The sequence below is a fragment of the Sebastes umbrosus genome, chromosome 1 (assembly GCF_015220745.1).
Source record: "Sebastes umbrosus isolate fSebUmb1 chromosome 1, fSebUmb1.pri, whole genome shotgun sequence".
In the NCBI taxonomy this organism is placed as follows: domain Eukaryota; kingdom Metazoa; phylum Chordata; class Actinopteri; order Perciformes; family Sebastidae; genus Sebastes; species Sebastes umbrosus.
Genome location: NC_051269.1, coordinates 3737656 through 3752417, shown reverse-complemented (window position 1 = coordinate 3752417; position 14762 = coordinate 3737656). Strand labels below are relative to the sequence as shown.

The window sequence follows — 14762 nt, the reverse complement described above, 5'->3', positions numbered from 1 at the left end:
AAAAGGGTCATTAGTAGGGCTCAGTGATATTCTACCCACATCCAGGTTACGTCATCATTTGAGCTAAAAAAAAAACAAGGTCAATTGATCTATTCAGATGCACGTTTCTGCTCGTCATTCTTCACACTGCTCTCAGAATGAAGTGAAAGTAGTCTGCTGACATGGGCATATGCAACTCTTGTGAAAACTTGAAGCCACAAGCTTTATGCCCTTCAAGTCTAAAAAGGCCAGTTCCATTACACTACACTGCAAATATATGCAAAAGGGTCACGAAAGAGGTGAGTAGGTGGATGGGGAGGGGAAGAAATCGAGGTGTGCCATTTTTTTGCATTACATCCTGCTGGTGGCAGGCCCCCCCTGCCAAGCGCCATGTGAAGACTTGGGTGTGAACACTGGCTTCAAGGCGGGGGGGGGGGTTCGGAGGGATGGGTGGGTTGGTGTCAGATGGGGGCAGGAGGTCGCTCTGTCTCCCAACTCTCGCTCAAAGGGGGATGGACCGGCAGATGTATATGTGTGTATGTGGGAGTGTGTGTGTGTTGTGCCGGGGCGTGCATGTCGCCTGTGTATAGGTAGGGGTTCGTCAGCATGTCGTGAGGTGACGAAACACACACAAGTGCACACACACACACACACACACACAGATAACCCAGTTGAAGGAATGGAAACCCTTCCTTCAGATGGAACTCGTTAGAATGTCACAGATTTGATCCCTGTCGGGTAATGGCATTATGTATTCAGAGCCATATTACGCTTGTTTTGGCTGTCAACAAGCGCTAGCCCCCTGCTGATCCCCATGCAGCCTAAAAAAAGAGAGCTCGGGTGAATTTGTCTGTTCTGATTATTTCCTTTTGTTAGTCCCTGCCAAGAGGAACAAAGCGAGAGGGGACCGTCACTGGTCATTTGACCAGCTCAGCAAAGTCAAAGTGGCTTTCAACTTTATCCACATGTAGATGCTTATACATCTTAATCCTGCCCTGAAGGACTGTCACCTTGTCCAGTGAAACTGTGGCTTTTTACATGTGGCTATTTTGAAGTAGACACAGCTGGTTTGAAGAGCTTTATAGTCGTGTGTCAGAGAAGGTGAAAAGATCGCTCCAGAAATGGTGTAAAGAATACCATTTGAGTGGATAAAGTCTTGGCAAAAGAGAAACAACCAGCCTCCCTGTTTGGAATGAAAACAGATCAGCATAAGAAACAGGGCAATTGATCAGAAAACTACACATGTTGAGGTAAACACAGTTCACCAGTGTGGATGGGTGGGTAAATAGGAAGAAGAAATAATCATGCAAAGATCAAACAATATCAAGTGACAAAAGTGAACAAACTTGAGAATGAATCGATGTAAGTTAAATTGGCTACAAGAGACAGGAAAACAAAAAAATGTGAAAAAGGCTTAAGAGACTGTTTGGACAGAAGTCAGAAATTGCTTGTTAACACCTGTGGCCCGTTAAGTCAACGAAAGTCAGCGTCCTGTTGCTCACGCTCGCTCTACATAGACATGAACGAGCATCGCTCAAAACAGTGAGGCGACACACATCAGCTAAAAGCACAATATCACTCTATATTTCAGCTGCTTGGCAGTAATGTTAGCTGACCAGACGAAGGTCTCTCCATGAATCAATGCTGATCCTAGTGTTGGCTTTTCCTGCCTCTGCCCTCCGACCGCGGCCGGAGGGAACAGGTGAGACACCGGAGTTTTGGTCGGAGACGATAACGTTTCTCTCTGCGGAGCCCGTCACTTCACAAGACAACGGGAAACATCTTGTTGGTCTGGAGGAGCTGCAGCAGTTATTTCTGCACAAACGTCCACTGTACATTCACATAGATATTCTCAGAGCTAAACTACTCTTCTGCAGTGTGTAATGTTGTCTTCTTTTGTTATTCTTCACACTTTTGTCACTTTTTGTATCTACAATAAGGGCAACACAACTGAATGCCTTCGAGGAATGGGTATTTCAACGTGTGTTCAGTTATTCCCACATTTGAACTTTCGGAACAGCTACAAACGCTATATGGACTTCAAATGTAGTCGAAGTGATGGCTAGTGAAAAATATTGAAATGAACGAGTTAATTTTTAGCCTATCATGAGCCTAAATGTCAGGGTATACTATCACCTCGACTTCATCCATCTACTTTTTTGATCATGACCTATTTCAGCATGATCTATGTTGCTTAACAGTAAAGATTTTATAGTCCATGTGAGCAGATACAGTCACCTAAGCCACCTTCAACTGTTGCCATGGCAAGGCAAAAGACTTAATGACTTTTTACCTCGGCCAAGGCTGAAGGCCTAGGAAGGAGGTTATGTTTTCACCAGCGTTGGTTTGTTGTTTATCCGTAGCAGGATTACTCTAAAAGTCTGCGATGGATTTGAATGAAATGTTTTGGAGGGGTGAGGTGTGCACAATGAACAATCCATTCGATTTGGTGGCGATCCGGATCATAGTCATATAGTGGGGGGGGGGGGGGGTTTATTTGTTTCTGTCCAGTTTGAATGAAGTGTTTTACGATGCTCCGCTACGTACAGCTGATTTCAACATAAACAAAAATACACGTGGATGATGGCGCAATCTGAACGGAGAGGCGGTGGCGGGAGGTCTGCGCTCTCTGATGTGCCATTTCTAGTGTTCAGAATGCATTCACAATGTTCACAACCAGGATTTACTGTATCCTCTATCCAGTAGACAACGTTACGTGACTCACAGTCACTTCTACGGCTTGGATTGCCAGTTGACTAGTCAGTCCAAAGATTACAGGGAATCCATAGGGAGACCGTCAAGGCTGATGCATCCACATAATGTATAATGCAAGGCCAGTTGGATCTCTTGTTGGGTGTCTAGATTATAGAGTAGGGTCTTGACCTGCTCTATATGAAAGGTGTCTTGAGATAACTTCTGTTTTGGTTCGGACGTTATGTAAAAATAAATAGAAAGATTTAAAATTGACTTGGAACAGCTGGGAAAATGAACAGCTGTGCACCTGATTGGTGCAGGCAATTGTCAAGCACGTAGCCCATCTGCATGGCCGTGTCCCTGTGATTACTTTCCTAAGAAGGATGACCTCTCTCCGAGGCGACTTGAGAATAATGCTCTCTGCAAGTATCAAGCCTTGTATTGCCATGGGATTGAATAATCGCCCTTGATTATATCAGAAACTGGTGTTCTTGCAACAGAATTAAATTGATGTGATTAATTTCTGGGCATATTTCAGGACCATTTCATCATTGATATCTGATGGATTTTAAGGTTATTTACAGAAATGACAGTTTATAGACATGGCAGTTGGAAAATGCTGTTTCCTGATTGGCTGGGAGGTGTGTTACAGTGAATATCAAATTGTAGTTTCAGTCAGTAGTCAGTCAGTTTTCTTCTGACCCACTAGAAGTGTGAGGTGGTGTCTGTTTCTGCAGAAGGACCCTGCAGCACCCTACCTGGATTCTCTCTTTTTCTTCTCATCTTGCTGTGTTCGGGACGTTTCTGGGTTTCAGCAAACAGCCTTTTGGGCCTATAACAGGTGACAGGGTGTGGAGTGCAGCGCCGTATTCCATGAGGAGAGCGGGTTTTGTGTGTTTTTTTTTTATGTGCGTATTCTCCAGACAGTGTGAATGTGTTCATCACTCATCATAATGTCGCAGCTGGTAAAGGTGGAGCTAATTTTTCTGCTCTTAACTTTATAAACAGCTTTATATATACAGCTCTGTTATAATATATCCTAATTTATTAGTTGATTTATATTTTGTATTAAAAATTTAAATCTGCAAAGTAACTAGTAACTAAACGTATTAAATACATTTAGTGGAGTAAAAAGTACAATATTCATTGCCTCCAAAATATAATGGAGCAGAGTATAAAGTAGCAGGAAAATGGAAAGAGTCAAGTAAAGTACAAGTATCTCAAAATTGCACTTACATGTAAGTACAATACTTACTACTTACAGCAGTACATCATGTCGTTCTCGCAATATGTCTAGGTAAGAATAGTGAAATAAAAAAAGTTGAGTCAGTTTTATTTATAAACTCCAAAACCACAAATCATAAATTTGCGTAAAAAGGCTATACAAACTTTACCACGTAAGACACCCTCTATATCCTTAGATCGGAAGAAGGAAAACTGTCTTGAACACAGGTAATTTAGAGTCTTTGTGTCCTGTTTTTGTGGTGAGAATTGAAACTAATCATGTTCTTCTGACGGATCAACAATCACTTCCATTTCTTTTAAACGAGGAACTGGTCTCGCATTCAAACTGGCATTAAAAAGATCTTAAAGTTGATGAAAATCGCAGGCATTATGTGTACACAAGATGTCCCTGACAGACCTCCAAAATGCCAGTCATGGCAGCATGAAGACTTGTGACATAGCTGTCAAAGCCTCTTTTTATATAAAACGAAGAGGAGTAAAGCAGAACTGGACACAAAATGGCTGCTGCAAAAAAAATGGCTGCAGATGGGAGCTGTGTTGCACGGTGCAAAGTCTAAAGAAAAGGAGAGGCGAGGCGAGGGAGGAGTGGATGATGAAAAGAGGGAGAGCAGCCAGTCAGTGGATCAGTCATCAGGCCTGGCCTCTCGGCGGGGGGTTGTGCATCGGGGCGAAGATCACAGGCCTGCTGCCACGCCGAAGCCTTCACAGGCACACAGCGACAGATAGGAAGCTGCTGGCACCAGGTTGCCTCTGATTCACCCCAGCACTGCCTTAGCTCAGCCATCTTCTCTGTCACCCCCCCCCCGCCCCCCCCCGAAAAAAAGGTTCTCTTTGACCTACATGTAGACTTCCTCTTCTGAGTCCTACATGTAGACTTCCTTTTCTTGGGGATCTCTGAGCAGGTTTTGGTATTTTGGTGTTTGGTAATTTTTTTCAAAATTGGACAAAAATATCTAAATATTATTTTTTCTCATTTTCACTATGGTGATTCATTGTTAGTGCAGAAAGACAAAAGTTCATCTCTAGCGCTGCGAAAACTCTCACTCTGATGTTATTTTGGCTGCTGTTGTTTCTCTTGGAAACACTGGGAACATGAGCAGCGCGCGGCGGCTACCTCGGTGATCTGATGCATCTCTCAAGGCAGTGTGCGGTGTCCCTTAGGGATGCGCCGATCCGATATTCACTATCGTGGCCCGGTCTGATGGATCCCAGTCACACATGCTTTTCAATGGACTTAATGAACTGACAACGAACACAGAGTTTGATACAAGGTCTGCAGTTTTAACAGATTTTGTCCTGTTAATCAGGGAAACACCCGTGCTAATGTTAAATTAGGTTATATCATTGGCCTCAAAACCAAAATCACCTAGGCAGTCATGGAAGTGCCCCCGAGCCTGGGCTCTAACTATTTACTGCACAAAAACAACAGACTAAAACAAGAAAAGGGTCAATGAGGACAGCTGGTGCCCACATTGCTTATGCCTATCAGGAACAAGGGTTCCAAATGATTCAGCAGCCCTTACCTCTTACTGTCAGTGCATGAAAACACATGTGACCCATACCAGGCCCAAAATCTACGGAGTAATACACTTTCTAGACTATAAATAATCCAGCAACATGAAGTCAATCGAGTAACCCTAAAAATACCAGAGTCAAAGTGCCAGAGTCAGCCACAATCTGTGTGAAACACTCCCTTAAAGAAAATGTTACATTTACCAATTTCCCGGTCCTGATCCCGGACGAGCCCCCCATTTGTTACCACCTGGTTCAAGGCTGGCATCACAAAGGAGGCCACACAGATACATCAATATCAAGTAATTTCCTTAACTCATATTAACCAACATATCAAACTAACTGGTGGGTTTGTAAGTAGGAGAGAGATCAGTCATGTTAGTAGTGTGTGCATGAGTGGAAATATGGTGTAATGTGTGTTGGCTGTGTGGACAACCAAAACAAAGAAAGAACGGTGAGGTAGATGCAGCAGCCCAGCTGAGAGAAAATCAGACTGTCAGAAGGCAGTCCTTTTATGGCTTCTCGGCAGCCCAACCCAGATGGGCAGGTACAACAGACGGACATTCCCAGCTGCACCAACCAGCTACTCCCTGGATCTGAAAAGGCTTCAGCAAAGCACTCAGTCAGTAGAAGACCTAGACCTAGACCCGCCTTTTCAAGTGGTCTTGGTCGCTGTTTGGTCTGCACCTGGGTTTCAATGGACATCTTTCACAGAGCCCAAATTAACTGTAGTACAAACAGACCTGAGTTTGTTTTTAACCGAACAAGCAGGTTAGGTGTGACAGCACCTAGCGAGGTAGTATTTCCACCACCAAGTCTGAACATACACAGTTTTGCACAAAAGTAAACACATTGTTATGTCTTTGTGTTTCTATGCACACTAAAAACTTGGAATTACGTTCTTTCTTCTGAAATTTTGCTGTAAAGAATGAGCGTGAAAATCTGTGTCTTTATAATGAGTTATGAGATTGAGCTCAAAGCCAGAGCATGACTTTGTTGTCATAGTTTCTGAAGCTCTCTGTCCACATCTTATTTAGTGGATTATTTGAGTATCCACCAGGCTGAGGTTTGCATGTTATTATTGTTTATTTCTTGAATAATTCTTTACATTTACAACCCTGTTAATGTTGTCTATAAACATGATTTTCGGTGCAGAATTTGACTTTCTACTTTGTCAAATTTGATGACCAAAGAGCTCATATTCAATCATTATGATAAAGAGTTGTTCACTTTCAGGATAAAATTGATCTTGTACAACTTACCCCTTGGCATCCTAATCCCCTCTTAAACATGCACACACTGCTACCCCCTTCCTATTGCATTTCTCTTCCCATTCTTTCTCTAGCTCCCCCCCATCCCCATCCATTCTGCTGTGACCCTGACTGTGTGAAAGTCAGTTCGGCTTCTATTAGTATCAGCCCCGCTCATCATTACCATCAATTAGACTGGCAACAGTCAGGGCACACTGAGAACATCTGCAGCCTTTCTGCTCTGTTTTTCTGCATGGCTGCCGTGCTCTGAGCTCGCTGTGCCTCGCAGAGGTTGCTGTTTTAGAGAAGGCTTGTCTAAATAAAGCGATGGGAGAATCTCAAGGTTGGATCTTGTAACACCTGTAGTAACAGGACGCGGGCTGGCAATGGTACCTCGGTACTTCGTGAGTACTGACTGAATTGTGTTCACTGCATCGCAAGCAAAAAACTGACAAGTGCTTTAACTCAGCACTGTACGGTGGCCCTGAGAGCCCAACACACTGCAAATTAAGGAAACACATAAAACATCTTCACCAATTTGACAACACATTGCTACAATATAGACTACTACTACTACTACTACTACTACTACTACTACTAATAACACCCAACCGAATACAGAAATGCGCTATAAATAGCACACACCAACGGAAACTGTTTCCAGGGGACACAAAAAAAAACAAAAAACGATGCACACGGCTGGGACACGCATGCTGTTGCCATGTTTTTGGGGTTTACGAAGTTCTTGAAGTTGGCTATCTGTCAGTGATGTTGGAAAATGTGCTAAAATGTAGTCGTTTTTTTTGTTTTTTACAAAGTTATTAAAGAAAAAACTATTTATAATCCTCACAGCAAGGCTTTGAAAAACAAGTGCAGATACACTACTGCAAGGCTTATTAGTATGTTAGATACAAATTGAGCGATAGCTGAATATAATCAAGCACTCAACATTCAGTCACAAACTAATGCCATCTAAAAGTGCCTGTTCACTTCTTGTATTTGTCACTTGTAATCAATAAAACACATACATCCCCCCTAAAACTTACACGTTTACACACTTACACACACCTTTCATCTATGCTTGGCATGCTAAGCACCGATTTCCTTACCTTGTTATTAAAGATACTTACTTATTATACAGCTAGCACTACAGTACCAGGCTTTCTGAAACAGGCCACAAAATATTAATAACCTACTGTCAATCTCCACAGGAAGAAGCGCTACATTGCTCTGTCCTTTATGTTGATGAACTGCTTAAAGCTAGGGTTGGTAATCTTGAGAAACCAGCAAGAGTACGTTAGATTTAAAAAATGATCCAACCAAACAACCCAGCCTAGTGTTGCCTTTTCCAACGAAAGTGGCTTGCAGTACTAGATCCAAAAGTCAGAGTTCCTGGTGAATTTCTGGAGAATCTGACGAGAAAGTTGCCAAGTCGGCAACACGGACATCCTTCCCTTCAGTCCTTCCAAGTTACAAATGATACCAGGTATTTTCTGTGCTATTTTTCCATTAGCTGAACAAAAAAAATTTTGTTCTGAACTTTTGATTGGGTGTGCTGAGCCCACCCCTGCCCATATCCACCGCCTGCCTTGCTTCTCTTCAATAGACTTGACAAGAATTGCAATACACTGCTTCATCAATTAGACTGACTGGCACTGCAATCCAGATGGGGTACTGTTTCACCAAATTCAATGGAAATGTGTGAAAAGATGGCTAAAACATCACAATACTAATGTGTATATTGTAAATTATCAATAATAAGTGTGAATAATAAGGAAGACCTGGCTTCAGAAGACGCTTTCAGGAGATAAGCTTGCCCATTTTACAGGTGCATAATAAAACCAGTATTGTTGGGGACACTTGTTGTTGTTGAAAGATTTGTTTCATGGACTTTGACAAGTGCCCATGGTAGAACATGTGGTTGCGCACCAAGAGCATCACAAGCCTTAGTCTTTATTAGGATCCCCATTAACTGACGCTTAATTGGCTGCTGGATTTTCCCGAGGTCCACGCTCCAGACTTCAATAAATCCTGAGCCTATGAGACTATCTGATGGGGCCCCATGTGACAACTGTTTCCTAAACTTCCCAGGCAAGACCGTGTGCTGAACTGCAGCAGACTACTGCTATAGAGCGCCTGCTCTGTGCTATGTGTCATTTTTCTAATGGCTTGATGAGGTCGTGCAGCCGACACGACATGAACATCTTCAGATTAGAGACGTCGTTCTGCCGAGGATTTGCCAGCTTTGTCCCTCTGGCTTCTCCCTCAATGATCCACAAGGAAACTCTGTCATGATGATACACTGCAAGGATGACATCACGTGCTTTTTCTGCCAAACACACCATGAGCAAAGTCGATGGATTGCAGATACTAATTTCCAAGCTCATGGATTCAATGTTTTGAGTGTTGACATGTTGCTTTTTGATGTGTGTGTGTGTGTGTGTGTGTTCTGAAGTTAACACACTTTGAGAGCATTTGTTTCATGGAGTATCAGATGGTGATATGTACTGTGTGCTTGTGTGTCCACAGCAATGGTACACCAGCACTATGAACCTTCTAGGAACATGGCTGACTGACCGTATGGACCTACAGCTCCACCTTTATCAGCTGAAGATTCTCATCAGGGTTGTCAAGGTGAGAACGGCTGCCTCCTAAACCACATTATCTAAATGTAAGCACAATGTTTTGTCATAAAAATATTCTCAAGAATCAATGACACAGTACTTAAATCAAGTGACTCGTTTATAATTCTGGTATATTATAACATTTCACTGTTGCTTCTCACATAATTTCATATTTATTATTGTTAAAATGGATTTGCCTCCTCTATTCATGTTTTTGTCAGTTGCACTTTTTAGGGCCCGAGCACAAAGTTATTAATTATTATTCTGCTGCGGAATCACATTTTTGAGGGGCTCGGGACACACAAAAACTCACGGAAATTGGCACACGCTTCAGAAGTGGCGAAAATTGCATAGTTCTGAATTGTTTAGGCTCCATAGCGCCCCCAAACGCAAGCCAGAGTGGCAAAAAAGTTCGTTGAAGTTCATGAAATTTGGTGGGATCATTGTTCTCATCTATAAGAATATATGAAAAAAAATTCAAATTTTTTCACTTGACGGGAGGTCAGCCATTTTGAACTTCGTACGTTAATTTCCATTTTACGAACCCATGTTAGAGGATTTTAGGATGCACAAAAATTCACAAAACTTTGCACCCATGTTCAAACTAGTAATAATTTCAAGTTGATGTCACGAGTGGGATTAGGTGTGGCACGTCGGCTCTATAGCGCCTCCAAATTACTTTTAGCCTTTGAACGCATTTTTGTCGCCCTTGGTGTACTCGAATACTCACGAAATTTGGTGCATACATCAAAACGTGTTCAGTGGGCTCCACAGCGCCCCCTAATGTGTGGAAAGCCTTAGTTGGAAAATAGTTGCTCCAAAAATTGGTACCTACTCTGCTCTCATCGTTTCGGACAAATTTCCCATTGGCTTTTCATTAGCTCCACTTAACCAGAAGTCTGCCATTTTGTGCCTTTTTCATGCATTTTATGCAAACTTTTTTCAAAATCATCCAAGAGGGTTTATCGGATTTGCTTTCAACTTTGATTGGTATAAATCTCCGGCTAATGTGACACTAAATGCGAAGGAATAGTCGATACCTAATCATGTGACAACATGCCATTTTAGGCACTTTACAAGTACAAGTCCTAGAGGATTGAGCAGAATCTCAAGACCTTCATGATGGTAAATTGCTAAGTTTTCGGGTTCTCGTGGGCCGGCGTTGCCATAACAAGTCAGGCAATTTATTTGCATGTTTCACCATGACACATAGAAGCTGTTGTAATGGACTTAACATTGTCCAATCTGCCCCAACTTTCACTTGCTGGATAAGAGTTCAAGTCTAAAGACACCTACACGCCCATACTGAGTTACAGTCATAACGCCACCTACTGACACCAGGAAGTCATTCTTATGTGACAAAAATCATCCGATTTACATGAAATTGACATGGCAATCCGGCAGCTCCGATGAATGGAGACTCTAATACCCTTTTTTTTACGGTTTGTTTATTTTTGTAAAGAAAAAGTACGTGACTTCCGCCTGCAAGGGGTGCTGGACTCGACATTGAACAGTAAGATGTATGAGACAGTGAGAAACCGGCTGACCTTGAAGAAGCCACTGCCTCAGTGAGGGAAGGAGGGATGCAGGGCATTTCCATGAAGGACAGTGATGAAGAAGACAACGATAACTAGATCAAAAGGGCCTGGAAACTACAAGAATGCCGAAGCCTTTTCAGAGGGTGAGCAGCATACAGCCTGAAGAACCCATGCAGCCTTCCCGTAAGGTCAAAACAAGATTGGCCTAACCTCCAACTTTTTCCCTCCATCATTGCTGTTTCAGTTTTTCATTCCTGTTATAGTTCCACCATATCTGTCTGAATTCATACAAGAGAAAATAGCATTTTGTGACTTGCAACATGCAAGGCTGTACAATCAATGCTATTCATTCAGAAAGTCCCATGTAGGCTCATCAAGCTTTAATTCCTCAAAACTAAAACTGAAATACGAGCAAATGAGTTTCCAGAAGAAGCCAAAATGTGTCCAGGCGAGTGAGACAGCATATATGTGACGGTGAGCACCATGCAAAGCGGCCTTATAAGTAAGATGATAAAGACAGGCAGATGATTGCATATGAAGTTTTATCTTTTGAAGGCATGAAAAACATTATGTTGTACCTTCTTTATGTGCAAAATGTCTACAGTCTTTGTATGGTAGCTTTCCTGTTGCATAAGACTGAAAAGGTACATGGAGCACTCTCTTTACTTTAGGCAGTTCTGCTGATCCAGGCCACCATACTGTGGTTCTAAGTGAAGTAGTGAAATTGATACAGGTTGTTTTTTTTTAAGCCCTGCCAACAAATGCAGGATGAACTTTTCACTGTTGCAGTCATATTGCAATTGATCCAAACGGCACTAGAACTGATGGTGTACTTGTTGGTTTAAGGTCAAATTGACCAGTCCTAAAAACAACCAAGTTTAAAACAAACATTGATAAAATATTTCCCAAATTACCCCTGAACGTTCTCAAGCAATATGGTTGACTATTTGTGTTCTCAACTTTATGAACATGGCTATAAGTTTATTTGTGTTTCTGCTAAAAAAAATTGCAGTTACTTTATGTTGCATTGTTGTAAAAGGTTTATATGGTCTCATATTACTTCTCTTTGGTAATTGGTTTTGCATCATGTCTCAAGCATAAATCTAAACAAAATGTTTAAAATGATGTGCTGTGATATGATATGACGGTTTGCGCTTAATCTCAGCCATGTTTCTATAATGGTTGTGACAACTGTCAGACAGACCGCAAATTAAATCCAAGGCATCCTCAACAATAAGTCGATGGTGTCATATGAGGAGATCATAAGGATCGGCCATCTCTCACCTCTACGAATTAGCCTAATACAGTCTAAATAGGTCTAAGTGTTAGCATGTGTGGAGCATAAGTTTCACCCAGAAAGCTTTAGCAGTTTGTCAGTAGTTAATCTCTTTGACCAGATTCTGCATTCTTATCCAGAATAATGTAGGCAACGGAGCAAGATTTTGATATCGGAAAGTGTTCCGGTTGCAATTGCCGAAATCCAATCTCTGAACTAATCAGTTATTGTCTGAAGGATTTAGCTTTTTATTAGCTTAAACTTAGCTTGTCAACTGGCTACTTGTGAAACAATCCAGTCGTAGACGTTGCCTCTCGGGCTCCAACTACATTCCTGCATCTCAAGTTGCTGCTAATCGGACTGTAAACAATTGGCACATACAAGAGGAAGTCCTGATCCGGATACCGGCTGGCTACACCAGAACCCCCCAGAAATATGATTACGATACATTGTTTGGGAACGTTACGCTTTCCCAGCAGTAGTTACAGCAACACTGGAAAAAAAGCGTTAGGTCAGATACATTTTAACCAAAGTTGGGAACGTCTCTGGAAATGCATTTAATACCCTAAGCTGTCTTTGCTACTGGTCTTGATCTTTTGCTCTGATTTTGGGGAAGACGGCAAACAAAATGTTAAAATATTCTGTTAACAGTGACTCTAACGTCCATATGGCCAGGTTGCGGTTCTGCACTAGAAAATGTATGAAACAAAGAATTGAAATACAGTGTCAAATCATAACAGAAGTTATATCAAGATGCTTTTCATATAAGAGCAGGTCTAGACAATAACAGTACAACAGCTATAAGTAGTAATACAAATAGGACTAATAACCAATAATCAAAATATGACTACTGCTGATAAGAATAGCAGTAATAGTAGCAGTAAAAATAATAGAAATGAGGCTGATAATGATGATAGTATGAGTGGGCGTCGAGCAGGGCCGCGGCAGCAGACGCAACCACGACCCAGGTGCAACGCCGATCCATGGATACCTGCGAGACGAGACAGCAGAAGTCTCCGGGGAAGAAATCAAGTTAGTAACGTGCATTAATGGGAAATGATTGCATCCAGAGGGGGAGGGAGAGAAGGAGCTCAGTGTGTCAGAGGAAGTCTGGAGGAGCTGAAGGCTATCAAACACACTTTTGTTATGTCCTTAAGGCATGCTTGAAGTATAGCTAACATCTCACAGCAAAATATCTTGGTATTGTCCAAAGTGTTGGGCAGATGGATGGACGACTGACCGAGCTGGCAAAACCTCATCTTTATTCAACAAAACATTATATAATGTAATTAACCTGACATATTTTGATGTCTGTAATAACAGATTAAAGGTATAATATGTAACCGTTGCTGTTGGGAAACACACAGCATTCAATCTTGGTCAAACCTCCACCAGCTTGAGAGTTTGACACAAGCAGCTAAATGACATACATGGTCAAATATGTATGGGAAATGGTCTTCATTTTGAGCAGTGATATTTAAGAGGACATTGAATCAAAGAGGAGGGGAGGACTGTCTGGTACAATACCATCTGATGGCTTCTATATAATCAATTATGGCCTCCAATTATACATTTTACTCTACTACCAGTTGTGTGAATGTCTCAAGTCTCTTCATTTACAGAGTGAGAAAGCTGCATGTATCCTTGACAAAGAAAGTGATACTGTGTTACCAATTAAATAATCAGTGTCCAACTGCCTCCATATAAATCTATCAGTGACAACGCAAGTTGTATCTTGTTGTTGAAGTAAACACTAACTGCTTGTGGTCTCACTTCTTCAAATGTTGGTATTTGATTCCACATCAACCTAACACCTCTGACTTTCTCCTGTCTTTATTTTGTTCAATAGTTAAATTAGCAAGGGAATACACGTATTTGTTTGGTTTTGTTATCGCACTGATAGACCAGTTTTCAATCTTTTTCACATTTTCCCCAAAAAAAAAAGCTCTACATTAGTCAAATATCATTTAAATAATAGAATTAATTTGCCATCTGTTCTTGTATGTGCCCTGTACTTCATTCCAGGATGTATGATGGGGCTAATCCGCATTTTTTATAATGGACGATGGGAAGTGAAGTCTGCCTGTACTTTTCCCCTCTGTCAACTGTTTTCGATACTGTACTCCTAGAGCTGTGTGTCGCCCTGATGTGTGCAAGTACTGCATGTCCCCAGTAGTCACTCCCTTAAGTGTTTTTCGCTCCATGTGTGGCGTTACCGGTGGGTTCATTAAGCTTCTGTCTTAAAGAAGAGCTCACCAAGACCGAGAACATTTAAATAAAGGTGAATGGCAAACATGGAAATAACTTGTTACCTCATTTATGGTTGTTGCTGTGAATTGACTGATTGAATGTGAGTTCAGGAGCGAAATCAGCTGAAACCCTCCTGATTAGGGATTCACCGATGCCACTTTTTTTCAGACAGAGTACAAGAACAAGTACTTACATTTGGGTACTCGCCGATACCGAGTACCGATACGAAGTACCGATACGAGTACTTCTCTGTGCCAAAAGACCCTCGTTAACAGCCAGCTGGAGGGTAGTGAGCGACACACGGCAGGCTGGGGAATCCGCATACGAGGCGGTGCGCCGCGACCGGCTCTAGGTCGGCTTGGAAAGGGTCGGGGCGAAGGTGGCTCGCAGCCGC

The 14762-nt window shown here is 42.0% G+C and overlaps 1 pseudogene; it reads left to right on the top strand.

Annotated features, from left to right (window-relative positions):
- LOC119485602 overlaps positions 1–14419 on the top strand; it is a 209871-nt pseudogene extending 195452 nt beyond the window's left edge.
- Positions 14420–14762: the final 343 nt, after the last annotated feature.